This window comes from Thermobia domestica, chromosome 10 (genome assembly GCF_964235325.1).
Source record: "Thermobia domestica chromosome 10, izTheDome1.hap1.1, whole genome shotgun sequence".
Lineage (NCBI taxonomy): Eukaryota > Metazoa > Arthropoda > Insecta > Zygentoma > Lepismatidae > Thermobia > Thermobia domestica.
Genome location: NC_137463.1, coordinates 54633807 through 54659227, shown reverse-complemented (window position 1 = coordinate 54659227; position 25421 = coordinate 54633807).

Sequence of the window (25421 nt, the reverse complement as noted above, 5' to 3'; positions counted from 1 at the left end):
TCGGATTCAGAGTAGTAAGAATACGTGTTATTTCAACTTTTGTGCCTCGATTCAATAAAGGAGAAAATCTACCATTTCCGGTTTCATCTCATCGCCATAATGAGTAAATGTCAGGAGAAAACGAAAAGTGTTTCTTTTTTAATTATGGGTTTAATGCTGCAAGAAAAGGTTCCATTTCTCACTTTATTCCCTTAGAAAAGGCAACTAGTAGAAATTAACAACTACTTGCAGTTTGAACGTGATGTCCATGCATCAAAAATAATAACATATTGTTGGGAGTCAATGGGTGCAGTTCAATTTTAGGTGATACCCATTAAGATGTTAAAAGTGAAGTACTCGGAGAAGGTGTTAAAAGTTACTGGAGCGATTATATGAACAAATGAGTATCGCTACCAAGTTGTTGTTGATATGTATGAAAAAGAGCTGTTGATATAGTAATGCCAAATGTGAATTATGCTTTAAAAATAGTGATTTCGATACAGGAAGGTTCATGTTAGTGTTTGTCATTATATTGGTACATACTTAATTTGTAGTAATTGTAAAGTCCAAATAAAGTTTGGAGCGAAAAGAAGTAAACAGGCTTTTCGAGGAACTTAGTAATTTGAAGTTAGTTGTGGCAATATCTTAAGACATTAATTATTTAGAATAAGCCTAACACATATAGCGAGTAATGGCTTTCTGATATGCATTCATTGTACCAGGGAAAAGTTTTATTTCTACATTTTTATCCTTTTCTTAAAACTATAAGCTATTTCCGATTTCTACGTTCTTCACCATAGTGTAGAAATGTAGTGAGTATCGTGCCTTGAAAGAAGTTGATTACCTCAAGGATAGATTCAATATTTTCACTTTATTCCTCTATTGCAAATAAATATGGTATTACCTTTCCATTGCAATTTCTTCTCTAATTTGTATTACCATTAAACTCCTACCATCTTGTAATTCTGTAGGTACGTGTCTTGTGTACCTCCAGTGCTGGAATAGCAAGTTAAGCTTAACAACATATCATTTTGTAGCGGGATGCTGCCTTGGTGTATTGTTGTTTCGCGGTATGTAGATAAGATTACTGAGTACCGTCACCATCCTTGTTTTTTAGATAATATATTTGTATGGAGAAGTATTCTTGTCTAACATTGACATTGTGGTAGACAAACACAGTGTAAATGGGTTTTTTTGGGGTTCTTCCATTTCCTCCCACTTTCTTCATTTTACCATTTCATTCATTTCTCATCATCGCCGTCTCCTTCAGCTTAGCCACCAAAAACCGTGGGATTTAAAACTTAAAGATTTCATTTATTTTGTCTTTGATTAAAATGAAATAAAATACCAATGGATTGTTTTTTTTATCTGATTTCTTCTTAAATCTATCTGAATGTTTCATGCTTGTTGAAAACATTTTTAATTCTATGACGTATAAAGGAAAATTTATTTGATGTAAACGTATTAAATTTATGAGCAATATAAATTCATTTTGACAAATTAACTAACATTTACGTCGACAGAAGACAAAATCTGCCAAGTAAAAACACTGTCTATTACAAAGGAAATAGATGGATACTTTCCCATATGAATCCGTAAGAAAATAAACTCAGGACAATAAAGAGAATTACACGAAACGTACATTTATGAAGGAATAGGCTTACGTTTATAAGGACAAGAGTACCTAAATATTTTCGCCTATATTGTTATGCAACCCGTACGTTTTCAATGTTTTGGTGGTTGCATATCAATGCTTCACAAAACATGATTTATTATATGAATGACTATGATATGAATAACCACCGTTAAAGACACCGTTATCGGTAAAGGTATTAGCGGATAAACCTCATTAACGAATTCTTTGAGAATAATCGCTCTTCCTGTCTATTGCAAGAAAAAGAATCCAAAAATTCGAATTGGTTCTGTAGTTGTGTTGATTCATATAAGGATGGACTAACACTACAATCTTATATGGTTCACTACTTCTACCCTAATAAGATGATTTAATTACTGAAGACCCACAAAATAGCAGGCTTATTATACATAAAAATGTGTCTCTCATTTGATTCTATCTTTTGCTAATACAACCTACTCATGGCTTAACCTCTCAGCAACCCTTTATATTACGTTAATGTTTGTTTCTCGATTTAGCGACGTGTGCGTGGGTTTCCTCGGGGTTGTTCCGTTTTCTCCCACTTTCTTCATTCCACCATTTTCATTCATTACTCATCATCACCATCTCCTTTAGCCTAACCGGCATAACCGTAGGACGTAAAACTCAAATAGTTCGTTTCATTTCATTTCATTTCGTTTTTTTTATTATTATTTAGCGAACTCTTTCATTTCCATAAATGCTCCAACTAAATACTGCATTCGTCATCCATTCCGTGTATATAGGATACATTCTGTCTCTCTTATTCGCCTCAATATCAAATATAAGGAGAAATTATATAATTATGAAAGTGCATGCAGCATTGTGACCAAGCTTTCAACGAGCTAGGTCGTAGCTTTGATTTGTTTAGAGAACAAACGTGATTTCCATTTCGAACTTCTCTTAACTGTCTCATACATGCCGAAAGGACTCCACCCGAAAAAAATAAATAAAGGAGTTACCATAATATATCTACGTTTTAGTTGATAACTCCTTTTAGGTAAATAAATGACCTTTTATCAATGGTCCTCGTAAAGAGTCATATTCTTATCTCCCAGTTAAATATATGGAAACTTGCGATTTCATTCTATGTGTATGTAGGCGTGAGTGTATGTATGTGATATTTCATTTCTCCGTAGATAAACAGCCTGATGTGAACTGAACTTGATGGGAGTAGCTCATAATTAGTATAGGGACATGAGATCACTACGTTTGATGGTGAACTCGGCAAGGAACAGACTCGGCTTGCTTTCATTGTGACACTTTATTTCTCGACAATTACTGGTGGATCTGAACAAAACTTGATGGGCAACTAGCCCATAGTCACGGTCATGAAAAGCACTATATTTGGTGGTCAAATTAGACCAACGACAGTGACTAGACTTCAATCGGTTCCTCGTATGTGTAGCACTTTTCTCTTTATTTACTGGCCAAATTTGAATGGGATTTAGTGGACAAGTAGCTCATCATCTAAGAAATAAACACCCCTATATTAGGTTGACGATCTCGGTCAGGGATCAAACCTTAACTGTGGACGTTCTGAGTCGCCTCACCAAATGTGTTCCTTTAACTTCCGTTTATCCATAGAATAACGGAAACGAAATTGTGTACTACTAATATTTTTTTCTGAATCGCCAGGATGCATGGCTGTTACTTCTATCATTTTCAGTTTTTATACTGTTCTAGGAAAGATCTCCTAAAGCAAGGTAACAAATACGTATGTATTGCATGTTACCCTGACGACACATATCTAAATAACAAGCGATTCCCGATAAGACTACTTTTCGATTATTTGTATTATAACGACTCTATAGAAAAGCGTCGTCAACCTGGTTCGTCTTTTAAAATATAAGTTACGAAGCGATAATTACTTTTCTTTATGCAGAAATCAACTCAGATATTCAAAGATCATTAGTCTCACCTTTATTGCTTGATATGTCTTAAATATTCCTTTTTAAAACCGTGAAATACATAAATTCACTTGACTAGGTCAACACATAACATGTACATAGCCACAACTATCCCATAATAATCTCTTACATATATTAAAAACATTCTTCTTTTCTGTTAATTTAAAATGAACATTCTACTAAGTATATTACATATTTATGAGCACTTTTTGCCCACGGTACAGGTAAATATTATACAAACTAAAGTATTTCGTTATAGAAAATGTCGCCCGACAAAGGGACTGAATATAAAAGTCATGAGTGGGCTTGGCTTTTATATTCAAGAACCGCTGGTCTGATTACATTAATGTTCGTACATTACATATGTTCTTTATATTTTGATCACACCTCGTATATATATCTTCGTTACATTTTGGTTAACCCTCATATATATATAAAATATTATTTATTATCATTCACAATAAATCTTTGATTTCATTAATATTTATCTTTTATTACATTATTATTTATTCTTTATTATTAAAAACATCGTTGCTTATAAATATAACTAACGAGGGTGAAACACAAATTATGAAGATTACTAGTTTCGAACATTATTACAAACGGTGATATGACAAATAATATTTGTTCTTTTAGGGCGCATTGTATAACAAATAAGTTAGATGTTGCAATTGTAATGTATACATAGTAGCACTAAAGAAGAATTTTATTCAAGGTAGTTATTGAATAATTGATTTTATAGAATGGATCTTATTCTTAACATAATCTTTGATACTTAAACACAAATCAATCTAATATAAATAATCTTTGCCTTTAACTAATTATAAATTGAATTATGATTCTTCACATTAATAAGAAAGAATAAAAATTAAACATAACCTACGTTGGAATAATCAAATAGAAGTAAATAAATTTATTTTACAGAAACAAAAGACACCCTTTTATTATTACATAAACACATTTTTCATTATTATTATTCTTTTTTCATTCTTATTTATTTGATCAAGAATGTTGGGTGCTACTAACTCTTTAACTAGATGCATTTCAAATATTTATAACTATCGTTTTCATTATTAATATTAACACATAAACATTAAAACGAAAATTCATAAGAATCTATAACCAACATGGGTTTAACCTAATTTCGTTAACGGTAATCATGTTACATTCGCACTGGCATATGAATCTAATAAAGTGCACTGTACCGCACAATCGTGATTAGGTTCTACATTAGGTTGTACATGTCTTTCATCGTGATTTGAATTTTGATATGAAGTACCATCTCGTGAACAATGATTATGTCTATACATAGGATTGGTAGCATCTCTAGGATTTCGATATGTATTTCTATTATTTTTGTGTCTACTTCGGTTGATTAGGTTAGGCGGATTCTCTACATAGCCTTGTCTATTTTGTTCATTTTGATTGCTAGAGTATACTCGTCTTAGGTTCGGTTCATTATTATTCACACTTCGGATATTCAAATTCCGAACAGGGACCAAATGATCTGAATTATTCTTATTTTTACCCATTCCTGATTGTGTTAGATTCATAGCATGGTATTGAGTTTCGTAGCATTGTACAAGCATTAATAAATGACTGAAACTCATACACTGTGTGGAAAATAAGATCTGCTGTAATTTAAATGGAAGCAAATTGCGAATCGATGCAATTATTCTTGATTCCGATTGCAAGGGATTAACAACCTTTAATTCATTATAGACATTTATAACAAACTCTACAATAGATTTGTGCAATCGAGGATTGAAATGTTGATTTCTAAGAGTGGCATCTCTGTTTGCCAGCAAAAAGTCATTTTCGTAATTCGCGATCAATGCCGCTTTAAATTCCTCATATGTACTAATGTGATCACGTATTGCCTTAAACCATAAGGAACAAGGTGGGAGTAATACATGGGGTATTAATTTCATGTATTGTGATCGGTCGATAGACATTATACTGCATTCGTCTTGGAACTTCTCTAAGAAAGAACTAGCATTTTCATTGCACTTACCACTAAATTTACTCATGGCTTTGATTTCGCTCATCTTGACACTTAGCTTTACCTTTCTTTTCTCACTCCTTGTTCTTGTGGTGTGATTGTTCCGGTCCGTAGCGTGCTGTGTCATGATACCATTTATATTTCGTTCATCAGTGATCTTCGGACAATTTTCCTCTAATATAATATCCTCCTCAGATTCCGGCGAAGGCGTATTTATATCCGGTGATTGGGGAAACTCGAAGCGATCACTGCCCAGATTATTGCGATAAATGGTGTCTCTAGCCTGTAACGTTTTAATTTCTTCCTGCATAGTAGCCAACTGGATCTTTTGATGTTTAACGGAAGATTCTATTAACGTTAAATCCTTTTTTACAGCACAGATTTCATGATTTTGATGATCGTGCTTTTCTTGACACTCATCGGCTAACCTTTTTAACTTCTCTTCAAACTGCGAGGATATGTCGTTCATCACCTGGACGATTGTTTGTTTCGTATCGTCTGATTTCAGTTCTATCCGTTCTATTCGTTTACTTAATTCTTCATACTGCTTGCTAGCTTCATTAAATTTCAGTTCTATCTTCTTTTCCATGGTCTGGTTAGCTTCATAGAACTTCAGTTCTATCTTCTGTTCCATGGTCTGGTTAGCTTCATAGAACTTCTGTTCCATGGTCTGGTTAGCTTCATAGAACTTCTGTTCCATGGTCTTGTTAGCTTCATTGAATTTCAATTCTATCTTCTGTTCCATGGTCTGGTTAGCTTCATAGAACTTCTGTTCCATGTTTGTGTTAGATTCATTGAGCTTCTGTTCCATGGTTTGTTTTATCTCAGTCGTCATTTGCATAATTTGTCGCTGCACAGCTAACAAAAGTCGATCCTCAGATGACAAACTTGGTGTTGCACTAATTTCACCTGGATTACTGGTATTAGATTCCTGTTGCACTATTTCACTATCCATTTTTCTTTTGATGACCTTACCGCTTCGTAATACGGTTAAGTTCGTATTCATAAATGGTAATATCCAAGTAAATTCAGCCCTACTTTCCTTCTTCGGGAACTGAATTTTCAAAAGATCCCGGGTTTGGTAAACCAAATTTTTATAACGACTCTATAGAAAAGCGTCGTCAACCTGGTCCGTCTGGTAAAATATAAGTTACGAAGCGATAATTACTTTTCTTTATGCAGAAATCAACTCAGATATTCAAAGATCATTAGTCTCACCTTTATTGCTTGATATGTCTTAAATATTCCTTTTTAAAACCGTGAAATACATAAATTCACTTGACTAGGTCAACACATAACATGTACATAGCCACAACTATCCCATAATAATCTCTTACATATATTAAAAACATTCTTCTTTTCTGTTAATTTAAAATGAACATTCTACTAAGTATATTACATATTTATGAGCACTTTTTGCCCACGGTACAGGTAAATATTATACAAACTAAAGTATTTCGTTATAGTATCACCGTCTAGAAACAATCATAACCCTATACAGCTTTTACAAGTTTAAAGAGGAATGTTGTCCCCTGATGAGCCACCAATAGACATTCGTTAAATTGTCCGCTACTTACAAGTAAGAGCGCATAAGATGAAAAGCTTTAAAGGAATTAATAATTATTTATAGTATGTGTATGAAATATGCATACAAATCTATTCCACAACAATTCTCTACATAGTTTTCATACATAAACTCAATACTCATTCTTAAATACATCAAAGAAACGTATTTAAATACATGAAAAATGATCGCGTTGTTTTAGCAATAATGGTTTATGATTAGCTGTAAAATTAATAAGATCACTGGGTATAATATTTGAAATTATAAGTATATGTGGTAGGGCCGCTGCGGGAAAAGAAGACCAAAAAAAGAATCAGCATATGTTTTTATTCTTCTATCCCAAGCATGATTAGGCCGTCTTTCTGGTAGTGTTTTGATATTGTATAATCTGCTACATTTTGAGTTTTTCCGGTAGAGGCAACATACATGAAGCTTAAAACCGCATTACTAATTCTTCCAAATAATACAAATTAACCGTAACTAGTAAATATACTTTCTTCTCTAAACAGCGAAGAATGAGTGAGAATATCTCTTTATAATTTTATTCAACCTTGCATATTTGTATCAGATTGGGAATTATATGTAGCATCTCACCAATTAACATAATTTAATGAGAAAATTGCTCTCTTCTTATTGGTGTTTGATCTTACTGTTACTTCAATAGAAAATGTGCAGCATTATATATTATATTTATATTATATTACTTTTCATCTAAGTATATAGATCAATTGAATTATGAAACGAGATTCAAATTTTAGCTACGAAATCAGTTCTCTCATCTTAATATACGTACAAGATGTACTATATCTGAAAACGTAAGAGAAGTAACGTCTGAAAACAAGCTATTCATAGTTAAATATAAACGTATTTAAATTGTACACACAAATTTATGTTAATATTTACAAGGAAACTTTCTTATGGAAGTTAATTTTTTCACAAAAATGCAACTGAATATGAATTGGAGACAATTGTGGAATTTGTATAAATAATTGAAATGTTGTCTAAAAGTAGCTCATAATGTGAAATAAATAATTTATTCGACACCTATTTTTAAATATATTCCGGAAATTATAGTGCATATGCAAATCTTAATCAAAACAGTTACTTCATATGCTGGGTATTTCATAGTTAGTACCGGTACTCGATCTTTGTTTAAAGACGGAAAGTTTTGGAAAAGACATTATTAATGTAATGAATTCTGCTAATAAATCCATCTTCTGTTTTCTAATTCTGTATAGTTGGTCCCGCGTAGCGTAGTCCATAACGCTCTCGATTTCGGTGAGAGCAGTCTCGGCTTCGATTCCCAGTGGGGACAGTCAGTCGAAAAAGTGTAAAACGCTTTTTGAGGCCTGCCATCCTGAATGAGGCCCGCCACCCTGGTTTTCAGCATTTACACCAATCAAATGCGTGAATGGTATCCAACATGCTTCCTTCCTTCCCCAATCTTCTCTACCTTCCCCTTTCCCGGATAATTTGATCGCCGAGGAACGTCGTCCCTCATACATGACAGTCTAAATGGCCACAGAAGCCGAAAGAGCAGAAATCTAAATCCTAAATCCTTATATTAAAAATAGGTGTCGTCCTTTATAAACTTGTTGCTGCATAATAACACAAACACTCAACACTACCTTATTATTTAATTATGAAACATGTAATTATCACTTTCCCTGTTCTTCCCCCAGTGGTTCGTATTCCTCCAGAAGAATTAGAATTATGTATTTGTTTTTATGAAATTACTTTTAACGTACAATTCATTTGTTTTTTGAGATATTTTACTAGTATAGCGCTACTTAACTAGAACCTTCAAACCTCAGCATTCAGAAAGATGTATTAAGTTCAATGTGGTTCTCTCAGTTTCCACAAGATGGCAGGAAATGTAAGTCTGGAACAACAAGTTTTCCTTAGTTTGTACGAGAGACGCTAGATGTCTGAAATGTATGTTTCGGAAAATATGTTCTTGTAATGCTCAAAAGTAAGTTTCTCAATTTTATTTTTAACCAAGAGAGAAAGGAGAAACTGTGCATGTAAGAACTTGTGATTTCTCTTGTTTATTTATTTAATGTTTGATCGAGCGAAATTATTTTTCTGCTTTATTTACGGTCAACTTACTAACAATTAAATATGAATACCATTTTGGGAACCGTTAGATACTAGGGATCCTACTTCTTTTTTAGTCTCAATATACTATTCATCTAAAGAACATATCCTTTTTGTCTATACTCGAAAGCTCTTGCTATCAATCACAATATTTCTAGGTTGTGTGGTTCGGAATGCAGCTTGCAGCGATACTCTTATTCATATGCAAATTGATAGAGGAATATCAGGGATTTCTTCTTATAGAACAAAATTTTCTTCCTTGTTATTTTGGACTTTCCCCTCTGCAGGATGTTTTCTCGTTGGGGAGGGGGAGGAATGGTCATGAAGATAGAGATAGGCAATGATTTTCATTTTCTGCAGCCAAACTAGGAAGCACTTATATTTTGAATTGAAATAGTTTGTGAAACACCTCAGTTCTCAAAATTCTTGTAGTCGTCACCAGGATCGTACAAAAGAGGCAGATCCTTGGAGTGAGGACTCACCTGAAATTTACTCAAACTTTAATCATATTTTATACAGTTTAGTACAATTTATTTTCATATTCATTTTGGACCACTCCAATACCCACGAACTCCTACAAAAATAAATTCCTACTTACGTGCCTAGTCGTTACGTTCACTTTTGTTTCTTGCAACCCTACTTCCCTATTCATGCGGAAAAGACATTATTCCTACCAAGACTTAGCAAATGATGCTCAAACTGAGCGACAAGACAGCAAATATTTAGATCTGACATTCCTGGAAAACCATCCTGGTATTCCGTGTACGTATCACAATTCATTCAAAATATAAATGATATTGTTTCACCTAAGAGAATGTATATACTTGCAATACAAAAATAATATTAAATATATGAATATTTTAATAGAGCAAAATTCAATTCTCATGCTGCCTCTTCAGTTACCGACCAACATTCAAAACATACGTGTACCAGTATTCTATATGGCACAAACTCCCTTTTACTCGTTTCAAGTAAGAAACGAAGAGATCAAGTAGGAAGACGCCAAGAACTCAAATTAAAAAATATGGGTTAACAGGAGAGTTTCGCATTTGCTGATCTCATAGTTAAAGATGACGTTATGCTCCCCTGGTCATCTTATTTATTGAAACTACAGAGTACCGGTACCGGTATAAATTCCTGTGAAAAATATTAAATACTCTTGATTATTCGTAGACTAACATCCGAATTGTGGATTATTCGTAAAGAGTATTTTGCTATTAGGATCACCCAGGGCGATAATCTTCCTGATATCATCTTTTGTAGCTGTTTCTAAAACTACCATATCCCTTGTTGTTCTCAATCCAGTTATCTTTAATTTCTCCTTCCGCAGGTCGATAACCTCTGTGAGCCTTTCTGTGGTTTGCTTCGATGTTTCACCTTGGTTTGGTTTACTGAATATGGCACGTTTTGTTTTTGTTGTCACTTTTTGGATCTTAACTTCTTTCTCAGTTGGTTTTCTTCTTCTTACAACATCCGTCCATGTTATCGTCTTATCTTCTGTATCCATTTTATCCATTGTGATTTTCTCGATCTTTCTCCCTAGTGTATGAATCTCTTGTATCATATTTTCTTTTTGGGCCTCTTTTTTCGTTTGAAGTTATTAAATTTTCTCTCTCAACAATACACTTTCGCTTTCTTTAGCCATTTCTGTTCTTCCTAACAATTGTTGGTTTTGAATTAGTAATAATATAATAATGAACGTTTACAAAGTCGTACCCGTACTTATATTTTTTTTAAGAAAAGGTATAAAAGATACAAAACAGTACCACGAGAGATCATCAAGCAAAAATATAACATTTTGAATATCACGTTTGGTACTCATGGCAAGAGTGGTCATGTTAAATGGTCACAATGATATTCTTGGCAGCTTCACATGAATTGTTTTTAAAGTGTTTCCAAAAGTGAACTTAAGAGTTATTTGGATTTCTTGGAATGACTCGGTGAAATTAGGGAACCTTACCTTTATTATTGAAACCACAATAACGATCGCAATACTAACTTATTGAAATCTGCAATTAATTCATTTCACAGTACTTTTATTCGCTTTTATTTATTGCTTCTACATCGCTATTTTGGGTTTGACAGCAAAAATATCAAACGATGAAATATTTATCAATCGATAACTTTCGTGGAGCTAATCAGAATGATACAAAATGTTTTTTTAAAAATACATGGTTGATTTTTAAATTGAAATAACAAGTGTTTTTTTTTTTTGAAACCCTAAACATTGTTTATACACAACTTTCGCGTTATCTATTGAGACGAAACAAATACTAAAGCATACAATAAACAACGGCTTAAATTCGATGCTACCAAGACAAGAGTAAGTTTTATGGTTAATAAGAAAATATCCAAAGTTACTATTAACGCTTAGCCCTTTTGAGACTTCCGCTTTTTAAGGTAAATTTTGTAGTGGATAGAAAGTGTTTACATATTTTGTTAGTAGCCGTTTTAATAATTTAGAAGAAAGGTGTGTAAATTAAAGCTTGTTGTCGTTCATTATTCGGTGAATAAATAAGGAATTCGTAGAATAAAATGATTAATTATTATTTTTTTCGTTCTTTTCAACTAACCATACCGAAGGGTTACGTCCAAGGTATAATCTGTATATTCCTGGTTCCATGGCTTTGTATAATAGCATATTGTTATTTCAAAGTTCCATAATATCTATCTGGTAGACCTTCCGAGATTCAAACAGATTCGCTACCATCAAAATTGATTTTTGGAGAAAAGAAACATGCGTACCCACTTTAGCTTCACCCTGCTTACAAAGGTGGACATTACTCTTACTTAATTATGATTATGTGATAATTTATTCCAACCATGTGGAAGTAGCAAATCGTTTATCGCTGTTACCATTCTCAAAAGAAGTGGATGATTGGGAAATATCTCAAAATTTTGTTACTAATATCACAGTTGATCCACCATTGTTCGCCAGGATTTGCAAAAAAAAAAAAAAAAAAAAAAAAAACGACTCTGGATTCTACGGTTAATCAGATAAAGAGCTAGTTGCTTCATGGTTGACCTTCACCATTGCCATCTACAGTAAATGTGAAGGAATATAAAGCTCACGTCGTGAGTTATATGTGCAGCAACAGCGTTTCTTTTGGGGTTATAAACTGGCAATAGGATCTGTGTTAATACAAATATTACATGAAGGACATTTAGGTACACGAAACATGAAGGCTGAGGCAAGGTCACATTATTGGTGGCCTTCGTTGGATTAGGACATAAATCTCGTAGTTCAAACATGTACTTCTTGTCAGGCTCTACACAATAAAGCACCACAAACGAAATATATATCATGGAGAGACTCAATCCATCCTTGACAACGAATTCATCTAGATTTCTTAGAGTTGGTTGGAAGAAAATTTCTTGTTACTAGATTCAATGTCAAAATGGATAGAAGTATGGCAAATGAACTCTACGAATACTTCAGAAACAATTACAAAGTTGAACACTTGTTTCAATAAATTTTTTTGGCCTGAAGTCATGGTAACGGACAATCGTCCGCCCTTCTGTGGAAAGGACTTCAAGGACTATTGGCATAAAAGGGGAATGAAGATACTGAATTCTCCTCCGCGGCATCCCCAGAGCAATGGTCTAGCGGAAAGAACGGTGAAAACAGTGTCACGGTACGCCAAAATTCAGGAATATTTTAATATCTAAATTCATTCAATTTTATTAATTAGCTTCAAAAAGGAAACAGTAAAGTTTTGTTTACAATTTAACTTGTTGTAAGAACGTAGTTAGGTTGCAGACAGACATATTATAACATCAGGTTACGTATTGCTGATGATTGTTGTTTTCTTGAAGTAATAGACACGAGTCTGCAAGTGTCACAAGAACATAAACAAATACGAAAAACAAGAAAATGTAAAACGTTGTATAAATTTATGTTAACAATCACACATTATCAAAATTAGGTAAAATTGTGAATTTCGCAGACGTAAACTGTCTGGAGAATGTAGTCAATGAGAGAAACAGCAGAAATTGTGATTCAGCACAAATTCGGCACAGAGATGTAAGAGCTGCAGAATTTGTAATGAAACAACAACAAATTCGTCATCATGGACATGAACATAAAATGTAATGTTTGACTGAATAAGGATCAGTGGCAGGAGATCCATTAGTAGATCAGTTTCAGAGGATCAGTCACAGGGGATACGTTATTGGATCAGTCTCCAAGGATCATTCTCAAGTAAAGCAGCTATTGGGAACCAGCTGTTGACAACAACAACGCCAGTGGACATCCATCCACTGTGTGGAACTTAGACGACGAACTTCGTGTCCAGGAGTTCGAATCCAGTTCAACGAGGTATGTTATAATACATCTCTGATACTCTCGAGTTGACTAATTCACCAACAGATTTATTAAATGTGATTCAGATATTTTATCTAATAAATTACATCACAACATCCGACTCTAAACTCTACTTCAAAGATAATCTAATAAATGAATACTTTAAAGTTAACAGTCTAAGTTATAATTGATTCAATCACCTTTCGCATGTTGTTATACAAAATCCTACGCAGTAGGTTGGTGGAGATAGTAGTTTTAATGTATTCCTATCTACTTCAGATAGTAGATAGAAGCAACTAGTACTGTGTCATTTTAACACGTACATCCCTGCTTAATAGGACGACACAGTATTATGTTGACATGGTGCAGATGCTTAGGGTTCGATTCCCGGTGATAGTAATTCGTAAAGAATTCTAGTTAATAAATTACCTCTCAAAAAGTCAAGCGCTAAATTGTCGTATACATGCGTTAGGTTAAAGAGTAAAGTGAATACAAAAAGAAAATAGATTAACCCACACCACCCACCCGTACTAGTATTTTCATAAGAATTAGAGCACATTCAAACCATGTAGTCATTACTTAATAATCATAAAGAGCAGGATCCGGTTATGCAGGATAACGGCGAACCGGCAACAATGTTTTCGGATAGTCGATACTACAGGCTAGATCTAGGGGTACTTCGGAGTTTTACGGTCCGACTTATAGTTCAGCCAAAGTAGAAGTAGTTAGAGATAAAATACAAGTGTGGAAAAAGCAAAAGTGGTTTATGGTCACTTTTCAACAGAAAAATTATGACGTAAAGAATGTGTTGGAATTAGGATACCGAAGGCATTTTCTGGCAGTAGTGTCAGGGGTGGTGGAGGTGTCATTGAGTTTAAAGAACGCAACGTTCTTTGCATTAAAATCAGATGATCTATAGTATAAGATATGCGCAATTTTTAGGGAGTGTGTGGATCAAACCAGGGTCAACACATGGTTGGAACGGTTTAGAAACACGCAATTCAAATTGCAGATCTAGTTGGAACTTTTGGGTCTCTAGAAAAAAGGTCTAAGATCATAATATCGCGAGAAAACCTATTATTAGATGTAGCAGCATTCGCTAATTTCTTCTTAGAAAGAAATAAGAAGCGATACAGTAGATGTTAAATTTAGGATAAATGGAGATGGACGAGTTATTAGCAAACTCAGTAGATGTATTTAGAGTTATTAGTTATATTTGTAATATTTAGGATATGGGATTAGGTAATATTTAAGTAGTTAAGTAATATTATAGTCATAGTAATTGTAATTAGTATTAAGAATAGGTTAGTTACTAGTAAGAATAATTATATCGATAATCTAAGTGTAAAGGGTTAAGGATTTGCATATTATTATTATTATTTTAGTAAGATTTAAATAGGTGTAGGAATTAGTTATAGTACTAAAAATGAATTTAAGAGAAGTAAATATTGGAATTTAATTTAATGGGTAAAGATGTCTTTACGGCATAATAAATGAATGAATTAGTAAATAAATGAGGATTTAAAAGTTTTTTAAGTATGACTAAAATAATGTGATAATAAAGAAGAAAATAGTTATGAGTAAGAAGCTATCTGAAAAAAAGAGGATAATAATAAATAAGAAGAGAGAAAGGCAAGAGAGAATGAAAAAAAATGATTGATGAAATTAAATGTTTAGTGATTACGTTTTAAAATTTAGTAAAGATATTCACATAATTAGGAAACATCTTGATAGAAAAATCTAGGTAGGTAAGAACTCACATTTTCGTGATGTTGCATTGGGCGTTTACCAGACCTCTCACGAAAATTTTTATTTATAAATAACACATAATTCTTCGGCGACATTAAGGCGGTACTGAGAAGGAAATAGTTACCCACTTGTCGTTCTGCAAAGCGGTGAAATTTTTTTTGTGTGAATCTGACCTATTTAGCTAAGTATCTAGAAAGAGCAAAATTTTGAATTTTTTTTAATTATTAGAATTTAGGAATAGTAATAAAAGATATAATTTAAATGTTAAAGAAATAGACGTTTAAGAAAAATAGGAATAGAGAAAATAGGCTTGCTATCTAGCTGTTAAGTTAGAATAGTTAAGTTCTAAGAATAGGAAAGGTAGAAAATAGACTAATCACGAACATTTAATTCAGGAATGAGAAAATGAAGAAAGAGGAGAGATGGAAAGATCTGGAAAGAGTAAGAGAGTAGAAAATAGATAAAGATAATAGAGAAATAGATAGCAAATTTAATAGAGAAATAGAATAATAGATATTTCATTACGGATGTGACAGTCAAGATTATGATTAATTTTGAAGAATTTTATTATAACAGAAAGTGACAATTATTATTATTATTATTATATTATTAAGAATTATGATTATATTTTATTAATGTTAATAAGAAAAAAAAGAAAGCTAGCTAAATAAGTAAATAAGTAAGCAAGAATATATACTAGTTGAAATAATGAGAAGTAAGCGATAGATAGAGAGCTCTAGCTATAGAAGTAGTAAATAAATAAAGTAAGCTTACTAAGAAATAATTTAGGGGAAAAATAAGACTTGGCTATATGCAGTCTACAGAGAAACCCTTAAATGTTACAGAACATTCAGAGACGGATTGAAGAATCATGTTTATAAAACTGATCATAGATACCGTTTCAAAGCTTAGGTCATTTGGCAAATAAATTAATTAATTATTATTTAGCATTATTAACATTATATTATTATTAAGATTATGATTATATTATATTATTAATTATTATTATATTATTAATTAAAACCCGAAAGTGACGATAACTTGAATAGTTTTTATGTTGCAAGGCCAATGACTAAAGACGTTGAAGTTAATGACCGAGAATTGAGAATCATAGAGAGTACGATATATGTACTATTGATTATTGATATAACATCTAGATATAGTAAATTATCAATTTTATACCCGATTTTGTCGAACTAAATAAATAAATAGATAATAAAACATTTTGGAGTATGAAGAAGAGTGGAAATTTAAATTAAATAAGTTTTTTTAAATAAATAAATAAATAGTAATAACAAGTGTTCTAGGAAAACACCAAAAGTTAAATAAATAAGTAAGTAGCTGTATACAAAATGGTATTTGTAGATGAAATTGCGGGGAGGGCCGCAATTTACCATCAAAAGCCCAATCCCAGATTCGAGGAAATGCGAGTCTGCATCAATAAAATCCCTAATCTATAAATATATTTTGTGTACAGTGAATGGTAATAAAATGAGTAACTTAATAATAGGAATAATTAAAAGAATAGGTAACGGGATACGTAAATAATAATACTAATAAAAACATTTTTTAAAATAAGAAACTTGTCGAATTATAAATAAAGTTTAAATTTAATAAATAATAACAAGTAATAGGAAATAATAAAATTAGGTTACTTACCAGTAATAAGTAGAGGAGATGTATATAAGAGTGAAGGATGTGAAATATATATATATATATATATAACACAGTAACACACGTAACGTTATCACACATCACATAATTGAAAAATGCACACTTATTTTTAAAAAAAAAAAATAATCACATTTGAGAAATGGTGAATTCAGTTTTCGAGTACTGAGATAGTATTATTACATAATAGTGCAGTAAAGCTGTAAGAGTGAGTGGACATGAATTGAGGTGGAACGATATGTGTTGGAAAAGGACGTTTTACACGTAGAACGGATGCGCGAGTTGGTCAAGGTTGAGCGGAAATGAGAGAAGGAGAAGAAGAAAAAAGGAATTTTTGCTAAGATCATCACTTTAACATAAAAGCGTTGACACAGAGTTGACACTGAGTTGCCAACTATGTAACTCAATTTGGGTCAAGTTTGTTGGAACAATAATGCTGTTTTGGTGTTGGTGTATTAGTGTGTTTAGTGAAATCAAGATAAAATTATAGTGAAAGTGCATAAAAGTATATTATCGTGTGTGTGTATGTATAAATTAAATATGAATATATCATTTTTTAGTTCCCTAAGAAAGGACTTAGGATGGAAACAATCGTTAACGTGTTGAAGACAGACAGACTTCAAGTAGTTCTGTGTTACTACAACAGATGGCAGATAAATGCAGTGTACTGCTATCAAACATATTTGGCTTCATAAGTAGAAAAGAATTAATTGGACTTTTGGAAAAAAAATCCGTGAGAATTATTAACCATCAATTTTTGTTTTTGTTTAATCTGAACAGTACAATTTTGGCTTTCAATTTAAAAAAATATATATATATCTGTAATTTTTACATGAATTAATAATTTGGAAATTTTTATATACAGCGAGTTCTCCGAAAGCCGATCTTTTTCAAAGATCTAGTCGTCATCGGAGATGCCTCAGTTTAAAGTGTCACGGTACGCCAAAATTCAGGAATATTTTAATATCTAAATTCATTCAATTTTATTAATTAGCTTCAAAAAGGAAACAGTAAAGTTTTGTTTACAATTTAACTTGTTGTAAGAACGTAATTAGGTTGCAGGCAGACATATTATAACATCAGGTTACGTATTGCTAATGATTGTTGTTTTCTTGAAGTAATAGACACGAGTCTGCAAGTGTCACAAGAACATAAACAAATACGAAAAACAAGAAAATGTAAAACGTTGTATAAATTTATGTTAACAATCACACATTATCAAAATTAGGTAAAATTGTGAATTTCGCAGACGTAAACTGTCTGGAGAATGTAGTTTCCGAGATCTCATTGTCGAAAGAATTGACCACAAACATATAAACGTCCACAACATTATAGCTTTAAAAACTCGAAACATGTAAGCACAATTCATGTGGATTGATTTTAGGGAAGGCTTTCTAAAATACAAAGGCTTTGAACAACAATTATATATCATAAACTTTATGAAAAAGATCTAGTTAACTGATTTATTTAAAGTACTCGTACTTAAAATGTTTGTCTGCTAAACGGGAAATCACACATAACCGTAAATGAAAGATTTGAAAGCAATAGTTATACGTTGGAGCTCGGGCGCTTTTAATTGCTATTGTAGCATTTTAATAGATATATAAGTCCCGTCAAGTTACACAAGCAGAATGTCGACTCTGTATTATAGAATGTATGCTGTTCAATCTGTGTGAGCAAGGGTTATTTCTGCTATATTTTCGTATATTACATGGTATTATCTAAATTTGTCATATATTTGTCATCATTGATCACGTAACACTTGGGTACTATACGTCAATCACTATTTATGTTATTGTTTAGATTTACATTAAATCTTTCTCATTGAGAAAACATAAAAGGAAATGAAATGAAATCTTTAAGTTTTACGTCCCACATTTATGCCGGTTAGGCTAAAGGAGACGGTGATGATGAGAGATGAGTGAAATGGTGGAATGAAGAAAATGGAAGGTAACGGGAGAACCCCGAGAAAACGCACGAGCACCACAAAGTCCACACGGCGCGAGCTGGGATCGAACCAGGGATCCCCAAGCCCGGAAGTGAACGCTCTACCACTGAGTCAGCTTGCCCCCCATTGAGAAAACATTTGTATTGAGTAGGAAAGTAAGTAAAAATAAACATTTTTCATTCTTTAGTAGGTTCAAAATTTACACCAAATACACTAGTAATATAGTACTTATATTTATCCCATCGGTCATTTAACGAATTATACATTGGAATCTGCCTCCATATAGCCAGTTTTCTTGTTAAGAAACTCCAGTATACTAACCTAGTGTTATACAGGTATATTTTTTGTAGGCTTTCACGAAAACACTTGTCGCAGTCCTATGAATTGAATATGTATGAACTTTATGTCTAAGCTCATAGACCTATCTTATTTGTCATACTCAATCACCTTGCAATTCCATTAATTCCATGTCAAATTTTGCTATGTATCTATTTGCATTATGTACGATACTATAAATTTGTCTCGGAAGATAGGTCACAATCTATGTATGAACTAGCAGCGTTCACCCCGCTTCGCTGCGGTCACCCCGGAACGCAATAAACTTTGTTACTTAGATAATTTTTACTTTTTCGCTTTCAAGTGATATGATAAAAACCATAGAAGATTGCAGTAAATGTTAACATTATATCGCCTGTCATTTATGTTAACCCGCCCCGCTTCGCTGCGGTCACCCCCGAACGCAATAAACTTTGTTACTTAGATAATTTTTACTTTTTCGCTTTCAAGTGATATGATAAAAACCATTATAACGCCTGTCATTTATGTTAACCCGCCGAGTGACACGGTCATGCGGGTTGCATATAAATACGTTTATTTTTATACCTATGATGAACTAACAAAGGATTTGTACGTAATGGACACCTGAATGGTCAATTATCTCAAGACACTGGTAATTGAAAATTAAAGTGATATGATAAAAACCATTTAGGGTCCAAATCCTAATAACCCCCCAAAAATAAAAGAAATTGGTTCAGCCGTATTAGCGTGATGAGCGGACAAAGGATTTGTACGTTCTCTTTTATATATATAGATAGATGGTAATTGTTGATGATTCGACAAGAAATGTATAAAAAATAATACATAATGAAAATGTTTTAACAATTGAATAAAAACAATGGATGTAACGTTGTGATAGCTTTTTAGGTTTATCTTTTATATAGTTTGCCTTATCATGTTGGAATATTTCCAATTTGGTATGTATTTACTATTCCATATTTATTTCTTTATTTTTGCGGCAAGTAAATGGATGAATTATACAGACGTAATACATATAATACTTTTTTAACAGCATTGTTATGGGTTTCCCATCTGTTGAACAATTTAATTCTTATTGATAAATACGCGCATGCGAATCGTCAATATAATTTAGCAATTTACACTTCATAGTTCATGGGTAACTAGAAAATAAAGATGTAGGTGGTATCGTGAACAAGTGGTAATCGAGGCGGCTGTTAGTATGAGACTCTACTCTATTATGATCAGTGGCGTATTTACGATTTTGTTTCGGGAGGGGCTTTGCTAAATTTCGGGGGGGTTGCCTGGAAATGTAAACATTCTGCAAATTATTTCATTTACTTTACTATACTAAGTAAGATTTCGAGGGGGGCTTAAGCCCAGAAGCCACCCCCTAAATACGCCACTGATTATGATAATATTTACAGCTCTTCGGACTTCACTATCCATGAGCATCGTGCATGAAAAATCGTTTTTCTCAACCTGTTTCTATTAACATATCAGGCTTATCATGTTTATAACAGCAAAAAATGTTGCTGTTAATAGAACACAATTTTAACTCGGACTAGTGTATGCGACAGCGTTACAGAAGCAATAAGCGCTCAGTGTTACGAGTAACACAGGTGCAGTGTTACTGATTTGGCCCAGATACTGTAACCGTCCTCAGTTCGTGTTCCATGTTCGGGCTGTCATTTATCTGTAACCGCCAGGTGTCAAGTTGCTGTTCGGGCTGTCATTTATTTGTAATCGCCTGGATAATCTGGTCGCTGTCCGTGGCTCGTGGTACTACCAATAAGTATCTTAACTTACCTGGACAGGACGATGAAGGACCTCTCCAAGAAAAGGTTACAAACTGTTTCCAAATTGCCCGTCGGTCTCAATAATATGAGCATTAGGCGCCGAGAGGTTCGGGTGTCTCGTCTCGAAAACCTCACGGACGATCAGACGGTCATCCAGACCATAACGCACACAAACATCACTCATACAAACAACGAAAACACACTGGGTTAAATGACACTATACTTATTTATTAGAACACTATTTTGAAAAAAATAACGAAGAGAAATGAACACAACACTGGACACTAATAAATTTTGCCGCTGAAATTACGCTTTGCCCTTTTCGGGAAATATAGCCCTTTATATATATATGATTATAATTCAGATATCACTATAAATACTTCGCTCACACCATTAACACACTTGGGGGATTCGCACTGGGGAAAAGTTGTCTGGATCGTCCCACGATGAATCCAGTTGTTACGCTGAACAGTCCTGCAGCGTAAAGGTGAATCTTCAGCAAACACACAAAAGAAGATCTCCACAGTGGAATACTGATATTGGAGGGCGCGTATATAACATTTTAAACGCACAAGGTCTGCGGACCTGGGGTTTCACTGGTTGGGGCTAGCCGTAAGAAATCGTCCTTCACCGGCTAAATAGCTTGTGCCCCTTAACACAACTTATGTTTGAAGCTCGACGCGAGATGCGTGGTTACGGCTTCCAGACCTGGAGTCAAACTCCTCGAGCATCCAAGCTCAAGCTACGGGTTGCAATGGTCAACGGAAAAGTGTTGGCAGTTCATTTCAAAAATCACTCAGTTAACTCACCTGTATACACATACAAACAAAATATGGAAAACAATTTCTGTTAATTTTAGTCAACTGCCCATAATGCACTAGACACTGCGATAACTTTGGCGTGAGAAAGTACAGATAACGGGCTGGAATACAACGCAGTTGGTGCCACTTCGGCTACTGGGACATCTGGTCAGCCCATATTTCTCTAATCTATTATAATGTTTCAATAAGCGATTAAAGAAAGCACTTAAGTCAGTTCCCAATAACTATAGAATATATACTGTGCATATAATGAGTCAGGGAGAAACACTGAAATGGTTAGTCACTAGCTGAAATGTTCTCACGAAAAGCAACGTTTTAAATATATATATGAAAAATGATGAAAGACTTCTTTGTCCAATTGTGTGGGAAAGAAGCAATTCCCACCAAAGAAAGAACTTATATGCGTTGCAGAATAAAGTATAAATCGAAAATAATAATCACTGTCTTCACGAAATATACAGGGCGTCCACAAAAAATATTTCTATAACCTGGTGGCGGTTATAATACTACATTGAGTGGTTTTAAAATAGGCCAAATAGTGTGAAGATGCTGATGGATAATGTAAGAAGGCAAGAATATGCAGGCAGAAAACGGGATAATTCAGTACATTGTCACAACAGCCAGTACGATCTTATGTTGTATATTTCTACTTGTAACAATTATTAACTTGTAATTTTGGGCTATAATGTGTTTTAAATATTTTAAATATATACTAGGCAGGTTCTGCCAATAGAAGAAGAAAAAGAAAAAGAAATAATATGGTTATAATGTTTATATATAAAAAGATTATTCAAATGTTTTATGTAATCTAAAATCTCGATATCGTCGTCATCACAACAAAAATAAATAGAATAATTTTGTGAGAGTTAAGCAGACATCTTAAAAAAAGGTGTGTATAAGAAAAATGTACGCTTCTCCATCACATTTATTAAAGTAAGTGTATAAAAGGTAATTGATGTGTTTTAATGGCTCAAAATTAAGATGATTAAGAACCAGTCTATCGTTATAATCTCAGCATACGACGTTCTGTGTTTGAGTCGGTACTCACTGTGATACGTATTCAAGGTCGATAGCGAATATTAAGTTGAATGAAATAATCTGAATGCTCGTGGCAAATTGTGCTAGTATGCACATATCTCTATGTGTTTCGGCGCGGAATTGCTGGTCATGATTGTTGGTGTCACGCAGTGTATCTCAAACAGACAGTATTAGAGAATATTCAACATTAGGAAATTTCTCTTTAGTGATGTTGAGCACGTTTGTAGCGGCTAGAAAGATGAGCTCACCACACTGAGACTGTACAAACGATCTAATGCTAAATGTTACAGCTTGAAGATTATATACTTCTCAAAGGTAGAAATAACATAACAAGATTTGTAAAATAGGTATACTTGGCTACTTAGTTGTGAAGGCAACTCGTCCAGCTTGGCCCAAGCTGGATGACCAAGACAACTATTGTGTTCCGGATAAAATATGCAAGACCTGTAGAATGTCTACGACAGTTGCCACGTGGGGCAAGAAAGTGTTTAAACTTTGGTGCGCATTTGGTATAAAGTTAACAGTACAATAACCAAGATTCATATTTTAGTGTTTTCAAGAATAGGGGCTCCTATGATTCCAACAAACGGAAGTGGAAATATGCATTCTTAGAATCAACTCGATGACGCGTGTCACACAAAGTATTTCTGTACACCATTCTACCCACCTTTCTACACTTTCTTTTTGAGGTAGTGGAGTGAGTAAATTTTAACTGAGTAGCAATGAAAGTGAATATAAATAAAGGTGTTCAACATCTTCGCAATTCTAAAAAGAATAATTCAGTGTATCTTATAATCATGACAAGTTAACCGTTTGAACGGAAACCAGTGACTAAAATAATATTGCATCGCACCAGAGAGTAAGGATTCCTTCAATTTTTCATCAAAAGCGACGACTTTCTGCGCTGTAGTATCATTAACTGATAACTTCTGTATTAAGAACTACCTGCATATAGACCAGAGGATTATCAATAATTGATGCATAGCTCCTGCAGAAGTTTAAAATGTGTTTTCATTGCATAATGATAATCACTATACCATAATCATTGCATAATGATAATACTGTTGTGCTAATTAATCTCTAATTAGTTCCCAAGATTCATTCACTGGTTGTGACTCGAAGGTGACCTTAACATCAGCCTTTGACATTCATAACCTCGCTGTTGAATAATCACAGAAGCACAAAACACAAGATTTGATAATTATTAAAATACAAAACATTATCACTTGCATCCAAACTGCCACTTGTATGTATGTGCAGAAGTGTTTTATATGAATTTTTCAAAAAATTAGCTTCAACGGAGAACTACGTACGTAAACTATTTGAGGAAGCTTTTAAAATTGTAACTAAAGTACTAGGCTTTCAAGTTTCAAACACGTAAGAATGACGAAAGATGTACTGCTAAATTCTTTGGATCTCAATTCAATTTAATTCTCTCTCTTTTCAAAAGATAGCAGAAAATGTTCATGTACCACTAAAGCTTTGATGTAGTTTTAATGCCCGACGCTAGATAACAGGCAAGCAGCATTGAGAAAAGATTTTGTTCTAATATTCAGAAGTAAATCAGTAAATATCCTTTCAGTTAAAGAAAAATGTGGGAAAAAACACCACATGCGAATTGTGTGCTTTGTTTTCTTTCCGTGTTACTTTTGATTGGATATCAGTAATTTATTTTACTTTATACGTAATTAAATTTACTATGATCTCCGTTTCTCAATACAATTCAAGTAATCATTCATACAGTTCAATTCAGGAATTCATTGCATTAACTTCAAAACTATCAGGTACAATCTGTTGTGAATATGTATATGTGTGTGATAGAGAGAAGCGCTCATTTTCGAACTATTTAAGAGTCCAAAGAATAGATTTTATTACTTCCGCTATATCTCTATTCAAACCGAAGGTCGTTGAAATCAATCGCCTCCGGTTTCAATCCTGATCTTCATAAAATAGAAACAATAATATGTAAGGATTATTTAAATCGATTATAAATATCCCATGTCCTCCCGTATCTCTATACTAAAACATAAATGAATTGACTTTATTATTTTCGGTTTCAAAATATTTGTCTTCATACAACAACACGATAAAGGACAGCAAGAATATATATATATATATATATATATATATATATATATATATATATATATATATATATATATATATATATATATTGTTCGGATTCAGAGTAGTAAGAATACGTGTTATTTCAACTTTTGTGCCTCGATTCAATAAAGGAGAAAATCTACCATTTCCGGTTTCATCTCATCGCCATAATGAGTAAATGTCAGGAGAAAACGAAAAGTGTTTCTTTTTTAATTATGGGTTTAATGCTGCAAGAAAAGGTTCCATTTCTCACTTTATTCCCTTAGAAAAGGCAACTAGTAGAAATTAACAACTACTTGCAGTTTGAACGTGATGTCCATGCATCAAAAATAATAACATATTGTTGGGAGTCAATGGGTGCAGTTCAATTTTAGGTGATACCCATTAAGATGTTAAAAGTGAAGTACTCGGAGAAGGTGTTAAAAGTTACTGGAGCGATTATATGAACAAATGAGTATCGCTACCAAGTTGTTGTTGATATGTATGAAA